Genomic DNA, 21,138 nt, shown 5'->3' with positions numbered 1-21,138 from the left:
TCTTCCTAAGTATGCCCACAGGCATGAGGACAGCATCCTAAAGTTCTGGAGGCTGTAAGTCCAAGATTAAGCAGGAGGGCATGCAGTTTCTGTATTAGTGTTGCCAGGGTTAGTTTGGTCTGTGACCTCTCTCCTTGACTTGCAGATGGCGTCTTTTCTCTGTGTCCTTACATGGTCTTTCCTGTTATGCACACATGCCTGGTGTCTGCTTTGTGTGTTCAAATTTCCTCTTTTTCTAAGGACACCAGTCAGATTGGATTAAGGTCCTGTTCTAAAAGCTTCATTTTAACTTAATTACCTCTTTAAAGGCCCTATCTCCAAAATGCAGTCACATTCTGAGGTGCCGGGGTTAGGACTTCAACATATGAATTTTGAAGGGACACAATTGAACCCCAAACAATATTATTCTCATGCTCCAGCGATTCTAAACAATTTCAGTAATAACATTTTCTTCCCCCCAAAATTCCTTTTGTGATCTAAGCTCTAAGCAATTTCTCTAGTTAGTGATGAATTTTTATTACTTAAGCTTTAATAAAAATATCTTTAACATTGAAATTAATTTAGAGAAACACCAGTTATACATTTGGCCCCTGGGACACATTGACTCAAGCTATACATGGTCAGTTTTAAGAATAAATTCTTAAAAGTTTAGAATCCTTTGAGCTGCTCTCTGGTATAGTTTATGTCTTCAACTCCTGTGTTTACTCCATACATCTGTGTTTAAATGATCAGTTAGAAATTAAGTGTAATTTTAAAGACCAACAAACAGAACTCAAGTTACTTCAGTTGAAATTTGTATTTAAATTTTAAAACAGTGAAACAAATGGTTATTTTATTTTTATCTCTAGAAATTTATAATTGAAATTCAATACAAGATTTCCCTTGTCTATATTTTTAACTTCTGGACATTCTTATTATCATGATTGATGCTGGAAGTAACTTTGACATATAAAAGGTGGGAATGTTAAAAAAAAAAAGTCAATGCATTAGGATCTTTTGTACCAGGAAAGCAGTTGGCATTGAAGGTTTATAGAGGGAAAAGATGAGGGGGAGCCCACACTGGGTATAGGTTAAACTGAAGGCAGCCAGTAAGTAGAGTCTAGGCAGGAAACTCAGGATTCAGTCCTCAAGCACCACCCTTCACACACGCACGCACACACGCATGCATGCACATGCACACACAGAGATGAATGGGGTCTGAGCACTGACACTAAGACGTAGGTCCACTTCCCTGAAACCAGCCATAGGGACCCTAAAGGGGCTCCATTTCCCATACGGTCACAGCGATGTAGCAGATGATCTGTTACTCCAGGGAAGGTGGAGCCCAAGGACCCATGGGGAGATTCATGGCCAGCCTCTGAGTTTCAGCAAGGACCACTAAGGACTGTCAACTCCCATTTGCTCCTTAATAAAGACAAATACCCCTAGCTTTCTGCTGCTAGCTGAAAGTGCTCTGCTAGGTACAGTTACCACAAACAATGGGGATAGGCCTTTGCCTTCAGGGAACCAGTATGCTTGAATAGTCATAAAGGTCAATGGACAGTGTTTCACCTGGTGGCAAGTTTCCTCCCTCTGGCCAAGAGAAAGGTGGGCAATGTGCATGGTTTGGGCAGAGACTTTCTGTCACCCAGGGTATGATTCCAAACTCTGGAGAGGGAGTGTGGCTGAATGTCTACCCAGCAGACGTGTCCCTTGAGTCCAAACATGCCCTCAGAACTGGTGGGCCAGAGCTGATGTTAGGAATGGGATACTCCAGATATTAGAAAGATGGCCGAATCAGGCAGTGGAGCTCTCGGTGACAGAGGAGCTGTGCGGTGCAGAGCCACCTTGTGCAAAACTGGGAGGGTGTGCCGTTTCTGTATTAGTTGGTATCTGATTTTTATGTGCAAGTGTTAGTGTGTCTGTGAGAAGGCCAGCTGTCTCCACTGGTACAGGACAAAAAGAGTTACTTCAGTTTGGCCATACTAAAAAGACAGGGAGAACACTGCAGAGGGTAACTAGGAAGCTTCTTGTGGGGTGCTTCTTGAGATGATCCTTAAGGATGAAAAGAATTTAATTTGGTCAAGAGCACGCAGAAGTTATGCATATTTGTGGGAAGAAGTGTTCAAAAAAGTAACCTAGTCACAGGAGGTAACCCGAACCGGCTTGCAGAGAACTTCAAATATTATTGGTGTAATTAATGTGGGGGTAAGTGCCCATGGATCAAACTGGAAATGCAAAGCCAGAGCTGGCTCCGTGCTCCAGGAGCATTCCATGCTTCCTGCTGAAAGAGAAGGAGCCAGGCCATTCGTGTTGGAACTCCGTGTTCTAGGTCAGTCCTCAGGGAGGGTGACTCAGTGCCCTGCCACCTGACTGCCCTGGGAATTAGGGCAGGACAGCTCCTGCAGGTGGAGAGATGAGAGGCTCAGCAGGAGTAGGCAAGGCAGGACTGGCTGGCTTCTGTAATCGCCTCAGTGGGGTGTATCCAGCTTGTTAAAATGCAGGTTGAATTAAGCCCGAGGCGTTATCTCCTTTCTGTCCTCTGATCCTGGGTTAACTTTCTTCAATTACTGCAAGAGATAAGAAAAAGCTCAAATGAGAGAGAGGTGGGTGGAGGCCAGCGCCTCTTCACCCCACTAAGAAGGAAATGGAGAGGGAAGAAGAAGGGCCTTGGGGAAGTGGATGCACTCCTGAGCAAATTAAAATCAACAAATTGGCCAAACTCTGGGATGTGCTCATTATGTCTGCTTGAGACAGGAATTTCCAGGTACCTGAGCATTCACCAATGACCTCCAGAGATCAGCTGGGTCATTCCTACCTACTGGAAACTTTTACTTAAAATTTATGTCTTAAAAAATAACCGTTTTTTCTTATTATTCAAGAAATATATGCATTGTAGAATCTTTGGGAAATAGAAAAAAAATTGAAATCATCCATAATACCTCACTTGGCAATAACCAGTGTTAAGATTTTGGTTTTAATCCTTCCAAAATTTTTACATACACACACCACCCTATACACACATACACATGCACACACACACACACTCACTCATTCAGCACTTCTTGTTTTACCAGTAGAGTGAGATGTTACTGTTTGGAAACCTGATTTTCAGCATTAATTCATTCTTAAAGCCCATACTCAAGCCTCTTTGTGCAGGCCCCCTCTTAGACTTGAGGATGCAGTGACATCAACAGCCCTCCTGGAACTGAATGGCTATAATAAAATACAGCATCCTATAAACCCAGACCAGAGCTCATAGTCAAGTATTCTGATGGAATGAGGTGCTGACTCTGAGTCTAGCAGGGCCGGAGCAGGGCTTCTGGAGCTAGGTGATACGACACCTGAGACCCGTTTGAGATGGGATATTCAGAAGTGGGTGCCAGGTAGAGGGAACAGTAACTCCAATCCTGCAGGCCTTAGTGTGGGAAAGAACTTGGTATATGTGACACACCAGAAGGAGGGTAGTTCAGGCAGAGCAGAGAGAATTAAGAAGTTAGAAGTCAAGCTGGATGGGGAAGCCAGGGTCTGGTGAGCCACAGAAGGACTGAATTTAAATAAAGCAGGAAGACATGAAAGATTTTAAGCAAGAGAGCTTGTTACACAATTTTAGAAATTATTTTTTAAAATATTTATTTGTTTGTTTTGAGAGAGCGCGCACATGAGTTGGGCAGAGAGAGAGGGGGAGAGAAAATCCCACATAGTCTGTGCACTGAAGGCACAGAGCCTGATGTGGGGTTCGATCTCACAAACCATGAGATCATGACCTGAATCAAAATTAAAGGTTGGATGCGTAACCAGCTGAGGCAGCCACGCACCCCAATCTTAGCCCAAATGTCTATGCTAATGGCTTGGATGTGAGTGATTGGTTATGTCTTCAAGGTTTCTAAAAGGGTATGATATATACTAACATGTATCAGGTTGGAGGAAGACTAACTTTGAGTAGGTTTCTTCCTAGAGGTATAGGAATGGGGAAATCAAAAGATCCATTTTGGACATTTGTCATTATTTGAGATACTTTGAAACATCTAAGTGGAGGTGTTAAAGAGGCAACTAGATCTCAAGGCACCTTGAGGCATCTCGAGTTTATAGGAGAGGTCCAGACTGGATATATGAAGGTGGGACACTGACCTGGGCACTAGTCTCAGCACTAGAGTTGGAGAACAGGGTATATTCAGGATCAATGGAGACCCTGGAGGGAGTTCTGCAGTTGGCAAGGGAAGGAAAAGTCAATGAAGAGGACAAAAAAAGGAGAGGCCAGTGGGTCAGGATGGAAGACAGAATGAGAACATGGCTTCATAGAAGTAGAAAGAGGAGAGTATCTCACCATTCATGTGACTAAATATCTCAACCTTAGATTTTAAAGCGTGTACGATACTTTATTGAATGGATGTACCACAAAGTATGGAAGTCCCTTTCACTCCCCCTACCTACACGCACTCATCTGGATTGGAGGATATTTTGATTATTTACAACTGTTTTGCTCTGGTAAATAAGAATGAGATTAAGTTTTAGCAGTAAACATTTGGGCACATACCCAATTCATTTTAAAGGTAGATATTTAGAAGCAGGACTATAGAGTAAAAAGTAATGTATGATGTCTTTTCAATATTGTTTATGAAAGTATTGAGGAAATTAAATGGCATAATTTCCATTGGTAAAATGCTTATAGTCTAACAAAGCCAATCCAGAAAGAACAAAAATAAAAATGATTAAATACCTATTGTGTCCTATACATTGTGAGATACATTAGAATTCCTACCTTCTAGGTACAGCACTGAGATTCAGGGAACTTCCTAACGCTCAAATTACCTATTTTGTTATACATTTGTAAGGATTGGAGGCAATGTGTGTCTGTGTCTGCATTATTTATTTAGTTAACCTAAATTTCTCCAATTATTTTTCCTTTATCCATTCCAAACTCTGCATCATCCCTTCCCATAGTGGGTACACTCACACTTCAGTACCTTCTTTTCAGTGTTGAATGGCTCCTTCTCTTTGTCCTAATCACAATCTCCTGTGCTCATCTTTTTTCTTCCTGTTTGTTTGTTTGTTTGTTTGTTTGTTTTTGAGAGAGAGAGAGAGACACACACAGAGAGAAACAGAGAGAGAATGAGTAGGGGAGAGACCGAGAGAGGGAGACAAAGGATCCGAAGCAGGTTCTGTGCTGTCAGCACAGAGCCCGATGCGGGGCTTGAACTCATGAGCTGTGAGCTCATGACCTGAACCAGAGTCTGAATGCACGCATGTTAGGGGCGCCTGGGGGCTCAGTCGGTTAAGGGTCCGACTTCAGCCCGGGTCACGATCTCGCGGTCTGTGAGTTCGAGCCCCGCGTCGTGCTCTGGGCTGATGGCTCAGAGCCTGGAGCCTGCTTCTGATTCTGTGTCTCCCTCTCTCTCTGCCCCTCCCCCATTCAGGCTCTGTCTCTCTCTGTCTCAAAAATAAATAAACGTTAAAAAAAATAAAAAAAAATGAATGCATACATGTTAATTCAGACTAATCGATATACAGCTTACAGATTGACAGATATAATGACTATCACATAATGATAATCATTTCTCCAGTGTGTCATACTATGTGCTAATCAGTTTACATAGAAAAGTACTAATCCTGAGGCCAACACTGCAATATAAGTGGGATCCTGATTTCAAAATAAGGGAAGCCAACCTTATTATAATTTAAAAAAAATTGTCTTCAGTTTAGAGGAGAAAAGTTAAGAGAGCTGAAATATGTTATCTGAGGAATCACTGGTTCTCTAGGGGCAGAATTTAACACAAATCTCCTGATTCTGAAGTCCATGCATTTTATTATCACACAACCTTGCTTGCATGCATACAGAAAGTGCCATTTACAGATTTACCATAAAATTGTTATAACTGAGAAAAATCTTGAAATTTTCAATTAACACAACCTTATTTCACATCTTGCAAAGACTGGAACATTTTTCCATGAATAAGTATTGCAAAATGCCTTATTGCCTTCTATGAAATCTGAGAGATAGGATTGCCTTCCATGAGACCTGAGAAACTCTGAATTAATGTTTTATAAATGAATGACTACAGCCACAACAATGGAGTTATTACCTCAAGGGAGACCTATCCATTTTTACCTAAAATAACCTTTTCTTTTCTCATTCTTGCCCCACTCTCTTTTCTAGGGTCTTAGAATTCTGGGGTACATTTGAAGAGAATGGAGTATCTTATAGGACTGATAAGCTTAACTCACGCATGAAAGTCAGTAGGCAACTTGCTATCTACTGTCCATAAGACGTCTTCATAGATGACAGTGGGGAAGAAATTAAAGCAGCACCTCCATATGGGTAATACACAGCACTTCTTCAAAAGGAAACTATATTAATTAGGGTTCTCTAGAGAAAAAGAATTCAACAGGAGATTTTACATATATAGATATAGATAGATATAGATCTATATAGATATAGACAGATATAGATCTATATAGATATAGATCTATATGTATATAGATAGATATAGATCTATATGTATATAGATATCTATCTATATCTGTAATTCCATGTAGCCAACTATATCTATAATTACATGAGCCAACTTCTGTAGTACATCTCTCTCTTTTGGATAAGAAGATATCTATCTATCTATCTATCTATCTATAAATATATCTATCTATATCTTCTTATCTGAAAGAAAGAGAGATATGTATTATAGAACTTGGCTAATGTAATTATAGAGGCTGAGAAGTCCCATAATCTGTCATCTGCAAATCAGAGAACCGGGAAAGCCATCAATATAATTCAGTCCAAGCCCAAAGGCCAAAGAACCAGAGGAATCAATGGTGTAAACCCCATCTAAGGCTGAAGGCCTGAGAAGCAGGGGAGCCACTGGTATAAATTCCACAGTCTAAAGGCTGGAGAACCAGGAGCTCAGATGTCTGAGGAGAGGAGAATATGGATATACCAACTAAGAAGAGAAAGAGATAATTTGTTCTTCCTTTTTGTTCTGTTCGGGTACTTAATGGATTCGATGATGTCCATCCACATTGGTGAGGGTGAATCTTCTTTACTCAGTCTAAAGATTCAAACACTAATCTCTTCCAGAAGCATCCTCACAGACACACCAGAAACACTGTTTTACCAGTAATCTGGGCAACCTTTAGTGAAATCAAATTGAAACATAAAATTAATTAAAATTATCACAGTAAATCTTGGCAGGTGGGCTCAAGATGCGCTTTCATGATTCTCTTTCAGATGAAGACTGGGGCTTTTCTTGATGCTAACATTAATGTTTCTCACAGATAGCCACTCGTCTCCTCTTTCTAGGCATGTGGAGAATAGCATCTCTGGACCATTGAGGTTGGGCAGGACTATATGACAAACTCTGGCCAGTGAGTTCTAAGTATGAATATGGAATATATAACATCCTGGCTGGAGCATTTAATTCTCAGTTTGAGAATTCAAAGGAAGATAATTCTGATTTCTCTTCCTCTGACACGGCAACTGGCCACATTTAAGATGGTAGCTGCTCAATCAGCTAGGTGTGAATAACTTGAATGACCCTTGATAGGCATATATGTACATATATGTTTATATTTTTGTTTATGTTTAGTAGTTTAGTGTCTGTTTGTTACTGCAGAATGTCCTAACCCATTCTGACTGATTCAATATTTCCTTTTCTGCCTCTTTGTTCCCTTGAGGTCTAGTCACCTCAAATGCAACTTCATCAAACTCTATTCCAGGCCATGTCCTTCTTAACCTTTTTCCTTTCCATGACCTGGGGAACCTTGGATAGCATGTGGCTGGAAGTGGAATCCATGTTCAGACCAAACATGCTTTTCTTTTCTTTTTCTTTTGATGCCCTGTACCCTCTTAGGATTAAGGTTTTGAAGCTTTATTAAGTTCTAATAACCTTTCTCTGAGGCTTAACTGGGGAAGGCCAGGGAATAAAAAATAGCATCAGGAAAAAAAAGAAAAAAGAGACACACTATTTAATATATTAAAATGCTGTTCCAACTCAGGTACATCATATTGAATCCCTATAAACCACTTTATTAAACTGTGCTTTTGTGTGGTACCATTTGATTAAATTTAAGGACACTATAAGGAATAACCCTGTGAAATTTATTATTGTGAGTGCTGTCAGAATGTTGCTGAGGACACTGTTTATTTTATTACATATGGTTCTCTGTGTGAAGATATTCATGAAAAATTCTGAACTCTGAATGGTCATAATTCTTAGCACTTTCAAAATATTATTGATACTGTGAACTATGTGAATAATTAGATGTGGACCCATTTATCCATCTATCTACCTATTGTTAATCAATAAGATAATCCTCAATAGATATTAGTAAAGCAAAACCTGGCAGTAGGATTGGACTTGGCTATTTCTGCTCCACAGTGCACTGGGACACTGGATTGTTCTCTGAGCCAGGGCCAGCTGGCCTTCAACTTTTCCAAGGGCTCTGTCAAACTTGACTTTGCACTTGAATGGATTAATAGAGGCTGTTACAGCTTAAGCCCAAGATTTAAGTGTTTCTTATAAAGAGTAAACGGATTGACCAAGGAATTATCCCAGGAAACCCAGTGTTGTTTTGATGCATCAGGTATCAAGCTACAATAGGAGTAATCAAACCTCAGAGCTTCCAGGATCCTTTTCTTTAACATCAACATTTCTGAGAGTGTGACTTTGTAAGAAGGTGTCAATGTGACTAGACTTCCCCAAATTCCCTTTCATCTGTGTTTGCCATTAGGATGGGCCTCAGGGAGGTTCCTGAAATATTGGGGTGTAGAAAGGAAGCAGCAGACATCTGGCAGCTCACACACATTGTTGCTGATCAAACGACTGCCCTTGACTTCAGCTAAGTCTGCCATTGCTCTACCTTCCCCTGGAGCCTCCTTCGCTTCTCTGGCTCTTGGGGCCAGGTGTGCATTTAGTTCCATAACAAGGTGCCCTGACTTCTGTAGGACATCCATACCCCTACAGTTCTGCTTCTCTGGCTGAGCCCTAACTGGTACATTGGAATCCATATGACACAGGATAAGGAATCTGCATGGAATGGCTGCAAGAAGAGCCTCTTCTAAGTCTTTCTCAGGCAGCTCCATTCCCCAGGATGTTCTATTTCTGCCAAATGCAATGTTTCATTTTTGATTCATAGCGTTGCCTGCTATTGCGTGGATTTGCATGTATCCATTAATTCTGCAAATAGGTATTGAGCATCTAATATCTAATGTACCTCAGTCACTTAGATTCTGGGAATACAAAGATGAATGATGTGAGTAGAGATAGTCTACAGATAACTTAAAAAATGGTAGGAGGTAACAAAGAGATACCAGTTTTCAAAATAGGAAATGGAAGAGAATGACTGCTGTTTCCTAGGAAAGATCTAAGATCAGAGAGGACTTCACAGGGAGAAAAGCAATGCCACATTTTACATGATCTATTCATTGGACATTACTATTCTTTGAAATGACAGAAAACTCTAGCAGTGCAAGGTGATCCTGTTAAGTGAAGGAGGGTGCATAGGAGGAGCAGTGGGGTGTAAAGTGATAGAAGATGCTAATTCTCTTTTGTGCAAGTAAATTATCAGATGCCAGGAGAGCAGCCAAATAAAGATGTCCCAGAGAATGTTGTCTATTTCAGTCCAGGTCTTCAGAGAGAGTTCCGGGCTAGAGATATAGATTTGAAAGCTTTCAGCACAAAGGTGGAAGATGGAGTCATGGACAAGGACTCAATCCAAAGACAAACAGCTTGCCTCAGCCAGTGTCTCTGCTCACTGCAGCAGGAACCACAGACCCCAGTTCCCTACTCGTTTTAATAGGATCCATGTTTGACTCCCCAGTTCCAGACTCTGTTGTCTTCTTGTCTTGGTTCATGCTTTTCATCATGTGCCTTCCTGATACAGTGCCCTAGTCTGCTTGTATACTTCATTTGGAGATCACATAGGATCCTTCATTTGGAATGTCCCCTAGCATTCCTGGGATCTGGCATTGTTGAGTCTTCTGTTCTCTGCTCCAATCTTAAAAAGATTTTTTTAGTGTTTATTTTTGAGAGAGAGAGAGAAGGAGGGAGAGAGAGAGGAGGAGAAGGAGAGGCAGAGAGGGAGACACAGAATCCAAAGCAGGCTCCAGGCTCTGAGCTGTCAGCACAGAGCCCGATGCAGGGTTCAAACCCACAAGCTGTGAGATCATGACCTGAGCCAAAGTTGGATGCTTAACTGGCGCCCCTCTTTGCTCCCATCCTGAATACATTCATCTGTTCTGCTGATACTACTTCTAAAACATACCTCTGCTTCTGTAAGTGCCATTGCTGCTGCCCTGGTCTAAACCATCTGTCATATTTCATTAGGGCATGTCTGTGGCCTACTCACCATCTCCCTTATTCCAAACATGGGCCCCTATAATTCACTCCTGATGCAGCAGCTAGAGTGATCCCTTTAAAAATAAATTTGTGGGGCGCCTGGGTGGCGCAGTCGGTTAAGCGTCCGACTTCAGCCAGGTCACGATCTCGCAGTCCGTGAGTTCGAGCCCCGCGTCGGGCTCTGGGCTGATGGCTCAGAGCCTGGAGCCTGTTTCCGATTCTGTGTCTCCCTCTCTCTCTGCCCCTCCCCCGCTCATGCTCTGTCTCTCTCTGTCCCAAAAATAAATAAACGTTGAAAAAAAAATAAAAAAATAATAAAATAAATTTGATCATTTCCTCCCCCACAGTGGTCTCCATTACACTTAATATAAATCCAATTCTTCACCACTGCAGGAAGGCCCTGCATGATCTGTCTCCTGGCCACTGGTCAAAGATCATCATATCTCTCTTCCATCCTGGAGTGGCACATGCTTTGGCCACAATGGCCCCTTTTCTGTTCCTGAAACATGCTAAGACCTTCGTGACCTCAGGCCTTCACATTGGTTGATGGTTGTACATACAACCTCTTCTCCTAGCCCTCTGAAAGGCGTCTTTCTATTCCTCAACTATCAGCCTAAATATCTTTTCCTCAGCTGAATTGTTTCCTTACCACCCAATCCAGAGGAACCCCAACGCATTCACCAGTTACACACTCCCCATTGCCACACTTATGGCTACCAAACTGATCACAACCAGCAAATATCTTGTTCATTCTCATGTTTTCTTGCTGGTCTGCTGTGTTCCACACTCCACTTGGTTTATGAAGATACCTATTTATCCTTTTCTTCTTTGTGTCTCCATCGGTAAGTTCAGTGTTTCACATATGATGAGGTTGCTCAGATTTTCTGCCATTATGTCAGTTGTTTGGAGATAGTAAGGGGTGTATGTATGTGTATGGGGGAGTAACCTTCCCCGTATCTGGGGAAGATGATTTGATTTTATAGTTTTTGAGCATACGAAGAGAGGCTGAGTTCTAGAGAATAATATGTTCTTACCATTTTGTGTTCTACCGTTTTCATTTCACTTTATTTTATATTTATTCCAAGCTGGACAGAGTCTTAATATATATTTTTTTCTTACTTGGAAAGGCAACAATGTTTCTTTATGTTGACTTATCATCCTCTCCACTTGCAGTAATTGGATTATTTACCAGGTTTTCCTTTTCTATTTCCAATTGTATTTCTTTGAATACCTAAATTTTTGTTTACTTTTATTCAGGAGGATTTCTTTGCAATATAATCACAGAAGTAGAATTTCCGGGTCAAAACTGTGAACAATTTTAAAGGTCTTATTACACAGCAGCAGATTTCTCCTCAGAAAGATTGAACCAATTTGCTATGCCAAAAGCAATGCACAACTGTGCCTGTTCCCCCACAGTCTTGTCAACATTGACTTGAAACATTTTTTATCACTTGTACCTTGTTTGCTAATTTAGGTATATTGAGAGGCACCCATGGACAATTTCACAAGGGAGAAGTCACAAAGCAGAGTCCCTGTGTTCTGTGGTGAGGCCATCATTCCCACAATTCTACAGACTTGATCTTGTCAGAGCCTATATCTGTTTTAATGTTTTAAGCCGCAGAGAACAGAAAAAACAATTCAGACTGGCTTATTTCATGAAGCAGATTCCTTGAGTCAGGTAACTGCTCTGTTCATCAGGGCTCTGGCTGCATATCTCTGGCATTCTCTTGGCTTTGCTTTCCTCTTGGTGTCCACTTGATGTGGAAGGGAAGCCCGTCGAAGCCACTCCAAGCCTCCCATCTCCGTATGACAATCCCCAGCTAATGAATGAGCTTGGATTTCCAGTGACTTTTTCTTAAGATTGAGGAGACTTTTCAAAAATAACTCCTCTCCCCTCTCAGATATATCCCTTGTGTCGCATTGAACTGAAGTGGATCTCTTGCTTATTCCCGAGGTAATGACTGCATGTCAGCAGTAAATGTGAGTATTATCTTAGGTCTCCTTTATGGTTCTTTCTCTTTAAACTGCTCATGACTCTGACTTTCTTTTGCAGGTTTCCGCACTCTGGTTTTAGTAGCTGTGGGTCATTCAAACTTTGTTCCCAGGTTTTCAGCCAGATAAACTACTTTATTTTTTGTTATTTTGCCCATTATTTATATTTATGATCTCCAGGATGTTTGGCTCAAGCAGGGAATTTACTTTGCCATGGTAGTATCAGTAAAATTACTTTTGCTGGTGTTTTTTTAAACATAGAATTGTCAAAATTTTCTTAATGATTTGTAAGAATTCTTTATTTTGGATACAAGTCTTTTTGTTGGATATATGTGTTGCAAAGAGTCTTATCTTTTCACTTTTTAAAGTGTGTCTTTGAGGTTAATCTGAAAACATCTTTACTTACTCCAAGACATGACAATAGTTTCCTATTTTTCCCAGTTTTGTAATATATATATAAGTTTTTTTGGAGTTTAATGATATATGATAAACTCCAAAATTTGATAACTTTTGACATAAGTTTATACCTGTGAAACCACTACCACAATAAAAAAAAATGAACATACCTATCCCTTTTAAAAGTTTCCTCCAACCCCTTGGTAATCCCTCTCCCTCAGATCCACTGTCCTCCTTAGGCTTTTTGTCACCATTTATTTCTGTTATTGACATGCTTTCCGTCATTGGTTGTCAGTTTATTTGTTCAATATTTATTATACAATATATAAATGTAGGGATTTTTTTGTCTCTCTTTTTTTTTAATTTTTGCTCCGTTCCTTCAGCATAATCATTGTGAAATTTATTCATGCTGCGGCTGTTTATTGCTGAATACTCACTCTTGCACTGACATACAACAATTTGTTTATTTATTAACCTGTTAATGGACATTTAGGTTGTTTCCATTTGGGGGCCATTACAAATGAACCTACCATAAACATTTGTGTAAAAAAATATGCTTTAATTTCTCTTGAGTAAATACATAGAATGCGTATTGTTGGATCATGTGGTAGGTATGTAATTAAATATTTTAAAAACTACAAAACTATCATGCTTATCTTGGGCTTTATTTCTTCTTCTTCTTCTTCTCCTTTTTTTCCTCTCCTCCTCCTCCTTCTCTTCCTCCTTCTTTTCCTTCTTCAATTTTCCTGAAGTGGAAGTTGAGGTCCTTGATTTAAGACCTTTGTCCTTTTAAAATATAAATGTTTAGGGACGCCTGGGTGGCTCAGTCGGTTAAGCGTCTGACTTCGGCTCAGGTCATGATCTCACAGCTCGTGAGTTCGAGCCCTGCATCGGGCTCTGTGCTGACAGCTCAGAGCCTGGAGCCTGCTTCAGACTCTGTGTCTCCCTTTCTCTCTGTCCCTCCCCTGCTCATGCTCTGTCTCTCTCTGTCTCAAAAATAAATAAAAACATTAAAAAATTTTAAAAATATATAAATGTTTACTGCTATAAATTTCTTTCTAAGCCCTGCTTTGGAAGTATCCCACAAATTCTATGTTGTATTTTAATTTTTGTTAATTTCAGAATGAGTCCTAACTTCCCTTCTGATTACCACTTCGACTCATTTACTATTTAGAAGTGTATTAGTTAATTCTTTGTTATTGATGTCACATGTAATTCCACTGTGGGCATAGAACATACTTTGTATAACTAAAGTCATTTAAAATTTATTGAGACTAACTTTGTGACCCAGAATATGGGCTATCTTGGTAATTGCTGCACATGTACTTGAAAAGCATGCATGCTTTTTTGTTGTGGGGTAAAGTGTTATATGTATTTCAATCAGGTCAAATTATTGCTAGGGTCACTCAATTCTTCTATGTCCTTCACAGAATTCCTGTCTAGTTGTCCTATCAATTATTGAAACAAGGACCTTGAAGTCTTTGACTGTAATTGTGGATTTATAGTTGCATCAATTTTTGCTTCATGTATGTTGGAGCACCTCTATTAGGTGCATAAACATTTAGAATTACACTTTCCCTTGATGAATTGACTGATTTATCATGAGGAAATGCATTTATTTATTACTGGTAATATTCTTTGCTCTGAAATCTGCTTTATCCAATATTAATATACCTACTCCAGCTTTCTTTTATTTAGTTTGACCATGGTATATTTATTCATCCCTTTACTTTTACCTGTTTGTTTAATGATTTTTTAAAGTGAGTTTTTGTATCTAGTATTTCTACATTGCTTTTTAAATCAATCTGATGATTGCTGCTTTGTATTTGGGAGAGATACTGGTTTAGACCTTTTTTTTAAGCTTATTTATTTATTTAAAAAATTTTTTTAATGTTTATTTATTTTTGAGAGAGACAGAGACAGAATGTGAGAGGGTTAGGGGCAGAGAGAGAGGGAGCACAGAATCCGAAGCAGGCTCCAGGCTCTGAGCTGTCAGCACAGAGCTCGATGCGGGGCTCGAACTCAGAGCTGTGAGATCATGACCTGAGCCGAAGTCAGATGCTTAACCGATGGAGCCAACCTGGCACCCCAGTTTATTTATTTATTTTGAGAGAGAGAGAGGGGAGTAAGCACAAGGAAAGGGCAGAGAGAGAGAGAGAGAGAGAGACAGAGAGAGAACCCCAAGTGGGCTCTGAGCTAACAGTGCAGAGCCTGATGTGGAGCTCGATCTCACAAACCATGAGATCATGACCTGAGCAGACATCAAGAGTCTGACGCTTAACTGACTGAGCAAACTCAGGAGTCCCCAAATTGAAAATATTTATTCATATGCTTAGGTTTAAACTTACCATCTTGTTACTTGTTTTCTATTCTTCCCATCTTTTTTTCCTCTATTCCTTTTCCTTTGTTCCCTCTTTTGGAGAAACTGAATATTATTTGTGATTCTATTTTGCTCCTTGCTGGCCTACTAGCTATAATTCTTTGATTTGTTATTTGCTATTTGATTTGTTATTCTCCAGCTGCTCTAGAGTTAGAAGTGTACATTTTTCCTTTAATACTGCCTACCTTCAAGTGACACACCATTTTCTGTGTGGAATGAAAGCCTAATAAAGTCGACTTCCATTCCTCCACTCTGATTTTTTTTACTTGTTGTCATTCATTTTACTTCTACGTATGTTATAACCTCTCACCTGCATGTTATTGTATTTGTTTAAATAGTCAATTATGCATTTAAAGTATTTAAATAATAAACATTTCTCCTATATTTTCCCTCAGAATAACCATTTTTTATTTTCTTCAGTCCTTTATGTAAATTATGATTTTTATCTGTCATTTTCCTTAGGCCCCCCAAGGACCTACCTACCTACCTACCTACCTACTTATGTTTGAACATCTTTGCTTAGCTCTTGTGTGTATCACTTTCTCTCTGATAATTTTTACTTCTTTATTTCATTTTTTTATTTTTGGAAATTTTCATTAATTTCTTCAATATCCTCTTTATTGTATAAATTCACTGTCCTTTGGGCATCATGTAATTTAGTCTTTGTTACTGAGATGATAGCTCTGCTTATTTAATTTTATTTCCTGAATTTAATCAGCTCCTTATTCACATCTTTTTTTTTTGAACGTTTCTAATTTGTTTGATAGCAACAAATTAATTTATATATTTGTGTTTATAATTTTCAATTATTTATTCTTATTAACCTCTTTCATTTAAAATAATGATTTTGAGGGGTGCCTGGGTAGCTCAGTCGGTTAAGCGTCTGACTTCAGCTCAGGTCATGATCTCACAGTTCATGAGTTCAAGCCCCATGTCGGGCTCTGTGCTGTTAGCACAGACACTCAGAGCCCACTTCGAGTTCTGTGTCTCTCTCTCTGCCCCTCCCCTGCCCCTGCTCACACTCTCTGTCTCTCTCAAAGATAAATAAACATTAAGAGAATAATAAAATACAATAAAATAATGTTTCTGAGAGTTATTCATACAGCTGCATGTATCATTCTTGTTTATTGTATGGATATGCTAAATTTACTCTCACCTGTCAGTTGTAGAGAAATTTGAGTTATTTCTGATTTGAGGTTATTTTTGATAAAGCTTCTACAAAATTTTGCATGCAAGATTTCATATGGACATACGTTTCATTTCTTTTGGAGCAGGATTCCTGGGTCTACTATTGAAAGCGTGTATTTAACTTTATAAGAAATTATCAAATTGCATTCTCACTAACAAAAAATTATTGTGCCCATTACTCCAAATCATTAGCAAAGCTGGTAGTGTGAGTCTTTTCTAGTTTAGCATTTCTAGTGACAGTGTCGTAGCAGTGACTCATTGTGGTCGTAATTTGAATTTCCCTAATATTTAATTTTATTGTTAATCTTTTCTCCTGCTTATTTGCTCATCATATATGTTCTTTGGTAAATTTCTATTTTAATCTTTCCCCTGATTTTTTGAACTTTTTTTTTTTTTGCTTGTTTTATACTGAAATGTCCTTTACATATTTTGGATAAAGATATTTGTGTTATAAATATATTCTCCTACTTTGTGTGACTTGTCTTTTCATTACTTGGCTAGTAGTGACTTGAAATGCAAAGGAAAATTGGGTCACAATATTTTCTCTTATATTTTCTTCCAGGAGGTTTATAGGTTTAAGTTTTACATTTAGATCTTAGCAAGTTGGATTAGGCAGATTTCTTAGATAAGACATAAATACATGAACCTTAAAAGAGAGAAAAAATACATTAGACTTCTTAGAAATAATATAAGGCAGAAGACAGTGGAGAAATATCTTTAAAGTACTGAAAGAAACAAAACAGAACTGTCAACCTAGAATTCAATGCCTAATAAGATATTCTGCAACGTTGAAGGTAAAATAAAGTTTTTTTTTCAGAGCATACAGAAGCTAAAGAATTTATGAGCAGCAGATCTACACTATAAGAAATATTAAAGGAAGTCCTTCTGACAGAAGGAAAAATGTGAGATGGAATTTAGATCTCCACGAAATAATGAATACCACTGAAATGGTCACATAGGTGGATAAATGCAAAAGATTTTCTAGTTTTATAAAAATCTCTTTATAAGATAATTGACTATTTAAAGCAAAGACCATGTATTATGTGGTTTATAACGTGTAGAAATAAAAGTGTGATAACAATAGCACAAAGTCCAGTAAAGGGAAAACGGAAGTGTACTGTTATAAGGCTGTTCCACAACGTGTCAAGTGTTATGATGTTACTTGAAGGCTGACTGTGTGAAGTTAAAGATGCATATTGTAAACCCCAAAGCAGCCATTAAAAACACAAAATAAACAAGTATAGCTACTAAGTGAATTAAAGAAATCAAGTAAAATTTTAAAATATTTTATGTTTGAACACAGGCACACACACACAAAGTGAACACAGCCATACACACACAAAACATAGAGCTCAATTTTTTACATGTTTAGGATTTTTCCAAATACAGAATTTCAATGGATGTTGAGCAAATTTATTAAAATATCAAAATGAAATACCTTCTCATTAGTGTGTAGGAATTACTGATTGACTTCAGGAATCGTGGAAATACACAAATCCAATTTCTACAAATACCGCTGCATAATTGGACTGAAAACTGATGCTGTGATCAACTATGCACAGCCAATGATGACCTTCTTCATTTAGATTCACGAATGTTTGTGAGCTCTCTTTCAGATACTACAAGCATTAAACCGAGGGTCAAAATAAACTGCACTTAGAACCAGACTTTGGAATTTCTACATCACCAGGAGTGAAACAAATATTATTTAAAAATGACACATAGCCACACACATTGCTTCTATTACAATTTTATTATTTATGGGAATATTTATTGTGAATAGGTTTTATATATATTTAATATGTAAAATACATTTTGAAATATAAACATTGGGTATTTCATCTTCATCTCATTGTTTTACTTTTAATTTTATGTGATTTATAATGGACAGAATATAATATTTACTTCCACACTTTACAACTACAATTTATCCTTTTATGTATTATTTAAGAATTGTTTTACATGCAATATATACATAGATGGCATCAAATATGAAATAAACCTATACTTTACAATGTCACATATTACTATGAGAATTAGCATTATATAATATTATTTGGAGAGTGAAACAAATACACATAGTAAGGTTTTAATGTATGGGAGGCTCAGTTCTTTTTTTTTATAGTAGTAATTTTTTTTTCCTTTTTTCTTTTTTTTCTTTTTTTCAATATGAAATTTATTGTCAAATTGGTTTCCATACAACACCCAGTGCTCACCCCAGCAGGTGCCCTCCTCAGTGCCCTTCTGCTGTGAGAGACACTGTAACTGGATGGCCAAGCATGAACTTCCAGGGAGAGACTTGCATGGATTCAGATCCCGTTTTAGCACTCTCCAGCTGTGAGAAAGTGCCTTTGCAGGTCTTTAATTCAGAAAGTATGTTTAATTAATGCATTTTAGCCTTATTTTCCCCTTCTTTTAGAAAGAGAATGCATTAATACCTACCTTAGTGAGTTATTGAAAGGATTAAATAACATAAGCAAGATAATTGACACGTGTAATTAATATGTGCAAATTAATTCGAACAGTGCATGACACATGTTGGTGCTTACAACTATGACTACTGTTACTATTAATGATGACTGCTAATATTTATATAGAAGTTAATAAGTGCTAGGCACTGTTTAATGGACTTTGCATATACTAACTCACTGAATTCTCATTAAAAAAAAACAAGGTGTATATGCATGAGATAATATTCCCACTTTAGTGATGAGAAAATTGGCATACAGGACTTAAATTTCATTATTATAGTGTGCTTGTGTTAAAGCAGCCTTCTATTTGTAGAATAAGTGATTTTGATCATGGTAGATAAATAAGGTTTTAAGTTGGTTAAGATAACCTTGAAAAATAGTTTTGCATTGTTTGTCATAAATTAGGTGAGAACATAATGTTCTTTTTTGTTGTTGTTGTTGTTCTTATCATATTTGACAATTGAAGTCAGATTTGCTTCATAACAAGGGAACAAATCAGCCTTAATCTTTCAAATATACTTTGAAATGGTTTGTGTAATATAGGAATTATTTCGTCTTTGATATTTAAAAAAAATCCAGAATAAATTAGATTAAGCCCGGCTCTGTATGAGAGAGTATGTGTATGTGTGTATATTAACATACAACTAATTATAACGTGTTGTGAGGCACATTTCTTTGAGCTCAAATGATGATGGAAAAATATTACTACTCCATATATATAAGCACTCAGCAACTGAAGACTTTTAAGGCACCTTTGGGTATACTATATGAGTGATCATTATGATTTCTATTAGCTCTTAATAAGTAGTGTTTCTCTAGCCAATGATTTATTGAGGTCATAGATCCATGGGATCAATGCCTGCAACCTTTATGTTTAGAAATAAAGCGGTAGATGTCTCATGTCCTCTTTTCAATTAGATTTATTGTGCTACTACTTTTATGCCTAGTACGGTAGCAAGTGTTGGGCAGCTAGCAATGGGAGGAATCAGAATTCTTGTCTGGAGAAATTCACAGTAAGTGAGACAGTATTGTAAGAAGATAATGACAATACACAGTTATAGGTGCTATAATAGGTGAATACAGTTATAGATTCAAGAAGATCAGCATAATGGAGATGATATTTCAGCTTCATCCTCAAGATGAAATTCTTTCCGCAACATGAACTAAACATTCACCAAAGCAAGTTTTAAATGATGTCAGATTTTGGAAGAACAGTGCAGGTATAAAATAGTTCAGAGTTACTAGATCTAGCTGTAGAAGGTGAAAATGGACAGGCAAGCTGGGATTCATTCATAAATGATGTAGTTTTTTTTCCTATAGAAAACAGAACAACAATTAAGGTAATTTACATAATCAGATGTGTTCCTTTGGTCAACAAAAGGATATGTTGAAGCCTACCCTGGGCCAAGCACTATGCAAAACCCTGGTGGCACAGTAGTGTATAACAAACAAAGCCTTTCTGCCCTCAGGATACTTATAAGGGTACTGAGCAGGTACTGAGCTGCTATTGTACTATGTCCCAACAATAGGTGTTGAGAACTGCTGAGATTTTTTGGGGGTAAACTCAAGAGTGTTTATCTGACAAATGTTACCAGTGAAAGAAGGGAGGAATGGGAGATTTCTGTTTGAGGTGAATTGGATAGTGACATTACTGTGACTCTAGGAAGAGAACCAGAGGTAGAGGGGAATATGCCAGCTCAGTCTTCGACAGGGTGTGCAACTCTTTCCTATGACTGAACACACAGTGGAGCTGATTAAAATAATACTTCCCACCGACAAGGTGTCAGTTCAAATGTCATCTCCTCAAAGAGAGCTTCTCTGACCACCTTAGACAAAAAAAATGCTCTCCTTAGTCATTTTCTACCCCATTACCCTAACTTATTTTCTGGACATTTTTCCCTATCTAGAATTACCTTATTTATCTATTTGTTCATCTCCTGTTTTCCCCAGCTGGAATGGGAACCGAATGAGGGCAGAGAAGTGGTCTGTTATGTTTTTGTTCACCACTTTATCCCAGGGATGGGAGCATAATAGGCTTTCAATACATTTTTGTTCTATGTTGAGTTGATGGACATAAGAGAGGGCTCAGGTTAAATTGGAGGTCATTGGTATTTAAGCTCCATGTGACTGTAGGTGTTGATGAGTATAAAGTCAGTCTTTTGAGACACATTTATGGTATTTTTTACCTTCCCCTCTTCTCCAAAGGGAAAGTTGATATACAGAGAAAGGAACATAGGAGGCATCATGGATGTAAGATGGAGGGATCTTGGTACCACATGTGCAGCTCATGTGTTATTCTAAGGTTTTCTTTTTTTTTCCTCTGTCCCCATATCTATACCCTTAGTCTCTGCAAGACACTTTGTGAAAACATGACCACTGGCAGGTTGGCATTGTTAACTTT

The 21,138-nt window shown here is 38.2% G+C and overlaps 1 long non-coding RNA gene across 7 annotated transcripts in view; it reads left to right on the top strand.

Annotated features, from left to right (window-relative positions):
- LOC125148363 (uncharacterized) overlaps positions 1-21,138 on the top strand; it is a 253,679-nt gene that overhangs the window by 163,158 nt on the left and 69,383 nt on the right. For 5 of the 7 annotated variants that reach the window (XR_007145516.1, XR_007145517.1, XR_007145512.1 and 2 more), the window contains exon 5: positions 12,212-12,290. The exons of the other annotated variants lie outside the window; for them this stretch is intronic. This is a non-coding gene — a long non-coding RNA (uncharacterized LOC125148363). The remainder of the gene's footprint in view (positions 1-12,211; positions 12,291-21,138) is intronic. 7 annotated transcript variants of the gene reach the window in all.

The sequence above is a fragment of the Prionailurus viverrinus genome, chromosome D2, assembly GCF_022837055.1.
Source record: "Prionailurus viverrinus isolate Anna chromosome D2, UM_Priviv_1.0, whole genome shotgun sequence".
NCBI classification, from domain to species: Eukaryota; Metazoa; Chordata; class Mammalia; order Carnivora; family Felidae; genus Prionailurus; species Prionailurus viverrinus.
Note: the sequence above shows the minus strand (reverse complement) of the source record. Positions and strands in the feature narration are given on the sequence as shown.